We start from the raw sequence: 6,000 nt of genomic DNA on the forward strand, positions 1-6,000 counted from the left end.
GCATCGAGTGTGTCCCCAGCCACACCATCTTCATGGTGCCATCGGCTGCTGTGAGGGCCACCATGTCTGGGCAACCTCTCCAGATGCTCCTTTTCGGTCTGCTTGCTGACCAAAGAAATACAGCTGTTAAAAGGAGACAGGGAAGTGAGTTGATTCCCTTCTTGTTCTCAAGGTCCGGGTAGTACTCACCCCTGAAATGCCTCTGCAGCATCTGGAACTTGTCACCCATCAGGACACTGAATACCCAGCTACATGCAGCTTCACATTCTGCTTCGGAGGTGACAGAGATGGGCGACATGAATCCGTGGCCTCTTACTGCACCTGCAGAGCCCTCAGCCACCTGGAGGCCCCGGCCGCAGGGGGAAAAGGGGGTTAGGCTGCAGGTAGGCCCCCTCGCCCAAGGCAGCAGTGGCCTCCTTGGGATCCAGCCGGTCTGCGCTGGCTCAGGAGGCTCTGGCCCCAGCTCCTCAGGCAGCGTCCCCTACCTGCACGGGTTTGTTTTGAACAGTTCACTGACTCAATTTGTCAAGTTAAGCCGATCAAGCATCTTGAAAGCCCAATACTGCACCATTTCTGTTTCAACATTAAATCCTCGACAGCATATTGGCATTTCTGAATTGCAAACGTACAGTGCGAAGGAAGTCAATGTGCGGATACTTGGGTCAACATAGACTCCCCACTGTTCAGTATTTTAGAGCATGATTTCATTGCTAAAATAATGACCATCCTATGAGGGTCAAAGTGGCCCAGCTTCTTGTGTTTGGGGTGCAGTTTCATTGTGGACACTTTATGTGCAGTGGGAAGCATGGTCACCCCGTGAACTTAATTACAAGGGGAGGGGAGGCCCCCAAATTGCTGCAAACACCCATAGTCACCCTAGCAGGGCATGGATGTATGGTGTCATGTGGACTTTTTTTTTTTTTTTAAGATTTTATTTATTTGACAGAGATCACAAGCAGGCAGAGAGGCAGGCAGAGAGAGAGAGAAGGGGAAGCAGGCTCCCTGCCGAGCAGAGAGCCCGATGTGGGGCTCAGTCCCAGGACCCTGAGATCATGACCTGAACCGAAGGCAGAGGCTTTAACCCACTGAGCCACCCAGGCACCCCTCATGTGGACTTTCATATGGGGTTGCACACCTGGCTTGGTGCCTTGATGATGGTGGTGACACCTGGACGAGACACGTTCATGACATTTGCACCAAGCAGATCTACTCAACATTTACCCAATGATGCACGTATTTTGCCCTGATATATTCACTTGGACATTTTATGTGAGTGTAAATATGTCCATGCCAAACCTGATTTTTTTTTGAAGAGGAGGACTTTTAATCATTCTACTCATTCTAATCGGTGCACTCGTTTTCCAGATGTTCAATGGTAAATACGCAGGTGACAGAAGGAGCCTTCCTTAGGGGTCTGCATTGACGGGAGTCAGTGGGCAAGGGCGCAGCAAAGCACTAGAAGTCTCCCGAGTGCTATGGTTCGGTGTAAGGGACAATTGAGTGCATGCTTTTTTCCTGTCATGGCTTTGAAAATTACAAATGTGCATTTAAGAATGATATCTGGGTCAGACTTGGGCCACACCTGCACCATCACCATCGACCTAAAGGAAAAGGGACTCTTGAACTGCATCCTGATTGCTGTTTGTGAGCTGCTGGAACATGGTTCCCCTGCTTTAACCACCAGTTTTCTCACATACAAACAGGGACGGCCATTCCCTGGGGTTAATGCAGTGTGTTAATGAAAGCGATGTATGTAGTGTATGTTCCATCCTCTTACAGAGAGAGGGCTCCCAGCAAATGCTAACCCATATCTCCCTGACTTTATAAAATCCCCATCTCATAGAATGGAGCTATTACTCAGGATGTGAGAACCTCAACAGAAAAAAACCCATGCCACACATGCCACACCAGCTGTCAGCCTCCTGGGGTCTCCCAGGACCAGGCAAAGGCTGTGTTCAAGTGTGGTGGCTGTCAGCCCTGCTTGTGCATGCATCACACGGGGAGTTCTGAGAAAAATGCTGATGCCTGGACCCTACCACCAGGGGTTCTGATCTAGGCAGTCTGGGATACTGCCTCAGCACTGGCATTTTAAAAAGTCCTCCAGGTAATTTTGATGTACAGTTGGGGTTGAGAACCACTGCTTTAGACGGAGGGCTCTCGATCCTTCGCCTTCTACCATGGTTCTTGGCACAACACTCCGGGCTCATCTTTTATCCTCCCTGGTCCTCTGTAGGAGTATAATTTGTCTCCAAGTTATTCCCATGGCCAGTTCCCTTGGCAATGTGCCAGTGCCACCATATGCCACACCATGTGCCTCCTCTTCTCCATTCTGTTGCTGCCTTTAGATCTCCTCCCGGAGCTCCTAAAGCAAGATGCTTGGCACATTTGCTGAATGCCTTGAGGAAAATTCCAAGTGCCTTCTTTAGGCTAAAGCCAAATCTGGCATCCCACGGTGCCGTGGGAACATGCTTAGCACGTTTCTGCTCACTCTGTAGGGAGTGTGACATAATTGAGAATGGAAGGGAAAGGATGCACAGCCCGAGGGTCCTTAACATAGCAAAAGATGGCAGACAAGTCATGTCCGGCCATAGACTCCACCCCCACCCCCGGTCATTCATGGAATGTCTTCTGAACTGAGCTCAAAGGAGAGGGCATTTACCTGTGCCTCCAGGAGACAGAAGAGCCTTCATGGAAGAGGTGACCCTTGATCTGGGTTTGAAGGAGCTATTGGGGGTTGGTTGGATGTTGGAGGACCTGTGGATAAAGACCAAGAGGGATCAGCATGAGAAGGATGGAGCTGAACAGTCCCACAGTTTGTATAGAAATCCTATCTTGTGGAAATGTGACTGGGAGGCCAGTAGTACATGCATAATAATGGGTCAGGCTATGTTGCAGTTACAGATAGCTTTCAAATCTCAGTGGTCAAACACAATGCATGGCTATTTCTTCTTACCTGTGCTAAAGATCCATTAGGGGTCAATGGTGGGGGAAGGTCTTCTCTATGTTGTCCTGAAGGTGATGGACCCTCTACCCCCCGGGGCCATCATCATTCCTGGCAAGGGGACAAGAAAGTGATGAATAGACTGAATTTTGTAGGTTTCTATGACACTTCCATGGCCAAAGCCAGCCACATGGCCGTGATTAACTTGAAGACAGTGAGATAGTACAATAGGCCCAAAAGGAGAGGAACTGGAGACATTGGTGAATAAATTTAATGGCCACCACAGGGAGGAAGGACCTCAAATATCTCACAAGGGCACTTGGATTTGATCTTGAATAGGGGAACCAGCCAAGGTTTGTAAATGGGAGAACCGTGTTTGGAACTGTGGTTTCATGGAACCAGGCTGGAGAAGTACATCTCTTCCCTTGCCTTGGACAGCATTTTTCTCTTTCTGCTTTGTAGATCTGTCTGCTTGCATCAAAGTCACAATATTGATCTGTTCTCTGCTTTTTCACAAGCTTAGCCCAAAAGATTCCCTCTCATCCTTTGCCCTACAGTTTTGAAGGTCCATGCAATTCAGGGGATTCTTGTCATCCTGCTTGTCCCCAGGTCAAAGCCATGTCTTCCAGCCTAACATTTACCAAAGAGAACAAAGCTGGTGTGTTAATTACCATCTGACTTTTGAACCTCTTTCTCAATTCATGGATTCCTAACTTAGTGAGAGATGAAAGAGGCTTCCTCAAACCCCAAGATGGATGGGAAGGAGAGAGAGAGAAAAGAGAAAAGCAGACCAGTAAGAAGGTGCGGACAGAAGCTGGAGAGGGGAAATAAAAAAACAAAACAAAACAAAAAACACAAACCATCGGGGAGAAAAGGAAGAATTTAAGACAGAGATTTTTGACTGAGTGGAATGTGGGAGAGATAAGGAGGAGCCCGAGAGCCAGGCTGCCCTAGGCTTCTATCCCAAAAGGGTAAAGCATAAGACCCTGGACAAGTTACTTACCTTCCTCTGCTTCGTTGACCAACTCTGAAATGAGAGCAAGTTGAATAGAACCCAGATTATAGCCTTGTCTTGAGAAACCAGTGAGTAAATCTAGGGCACATGTTCAGCACAGTCTCTGACATATGAAGTCCTCGATAAACAGTTTTGACAATTATAGTTTTGCATACAGAAGTTACAGCTGATTTGGGTTCAACATGTATGAAGATAATTCGGACTTCTTAAAATTAAAAGGCTATGTCCTGACTTCAACTTGTCTCCTTATTTTTTGCCTCTTGTCCTTAAAATTAAATTCCTGTTGATAAAGAGATTTGGTGACTTAGTCGGGGGATGAACAGATCTAATATATTTCTTCATATCTTTCTACCTCCTGTCCCTTCTGTGGTTCAAATTCTATTTGTCCTCAGAACGTTAATAAACTTCTTCTAATTTTCATTCTCACTAGACTGATTTTCATTATCGTTATAAATTCTAGTTCCTTCCACCTTCTCAGGTTGGCCTGGATCGCAGTTTTTCCATGGATCTGCAGTTGATTATTATGACATTTGCTCATGGTGGTGGTTTGGGGGGGATAAATTCTGATGGATGGCAAGGTTACTTCATGCCCTACGCTGGAACATAGTGTGTATTGTCTAATATGCTCTTAATGCAGGTGGGGCTGGAGTTATTTTTCACATCGGAGTCTTCATTTTAAAAATTGTATGGAAATTTACCTAAGTGGAGGGAATTTTCACTTTAAATCGTGTATGAATTGGCTTTATTTTATTGTTCAGGGTTCCTGCATTGATGTGAACCCAAGACTCTGGCTAAAAGACAACTTTCCAGTTGTAGAGTTGGAAATAATTTTGTGGGGTATCTTTTAAGTTGAGGTCCCTGGAGGAGGACTCTGGGATGGATGTTTGTGTGCAGGAGTTATACTGGATAATGTTCTAGGAGAAAATTTGCAAGCAAACAAGGGAGGCTGGCTTGGGCTTAAAGGGGTGATGTGGTGAAATGCAGTTAGGATAGTGGCTTCGGGTGACCCCACAGAGAGTTTGGGAGCTGGGATGACCCCTACAGAGATGTCCTCAACTGAGGCAAAGGGTCGTTGGATCTCCACATCAACCAGCAGTTGACTATGGCCAGCATTAAGGAAGAAGACAAGATGTCGGGTGAAGTGGCTCTTGTCCGCTAAGAACAATTCCTGGAGAGGGACACGTTTCTGAGCCCTCAGTGTCCATCATTCCCAGGTGGGGGGCAATGAGTGCCGTGGTCCCAAAGGGAGGACCTGGATGGAGCACCCCAGAACACACCATGTGGGGCCTTTCTTAATAACGATAACATCATGGGAACTGCTGGGCAATGTTGGCTGAGTTCTTTTTCTCTGTGTGATTATATTCATTTCTTAGGGCTCCTGAAACAACGAACCACAAACTTGGCAGATTAACACAACAAATTTATTGTCTCACAGTTCTGGAAGTGACAAGTCCAAAATCAAGGTGTTGGCAAGGCCATGCTCTCTCTAAAGGCTCCAGGAGATGATTTTTCCTTTCCTCTCTCCTAGCTTCTGGTGGTTGATGGCAGTCCTTGGTGTTCCTTGGCTTGTAGCTGCTTCAGTCCAATCTCTGCCTGTGTCATCACATGGCATTTCCCCTGTGTGTCTCTGGGTCTACATTTCCTTCTTTGTGCCAGGACACCAGTCATTGGATTAGGTTGCACCCTGATCTAGTATGGCCTTATTTTAATTGATTACTTTTGCAAAGACTCAACTTCCAAATAAGGTAATATTCTATAGGTTCCTGGGGTTAGAACTTCAACATATTTTTTTGGAGGTGGGAGGACACAATTCAATCCATAGCAGCCGCTCTTTGAGTAGATATCTAAATTCATCTACTGAACCATCATCCAGACCACATCACCGCACCTTGCTCATGGAGATATCATTAAAGATACCTCCACTTCCACCATCCTTGATCAGGCCTAACCATCTCTCTCCTGGATTACTGTAATAGCCTCTCTGCGGTTCTCCCTCCTGTCCCTTTGTCTCCGTCTACCTCCTCATTACCCCAGGGGACCCTTT

This window comes from Martes martes (genome assembly GCF_963455335.1).
Source record: "Martes martes genome assembly, chromosome: 5".
Classification (NCBI taxonomy): domain Eukaryota; kingdom Metazoa; phylum Chordata; class Mammalia; order Carnivora; family Mustelidae; genus Martes; species Martes martes.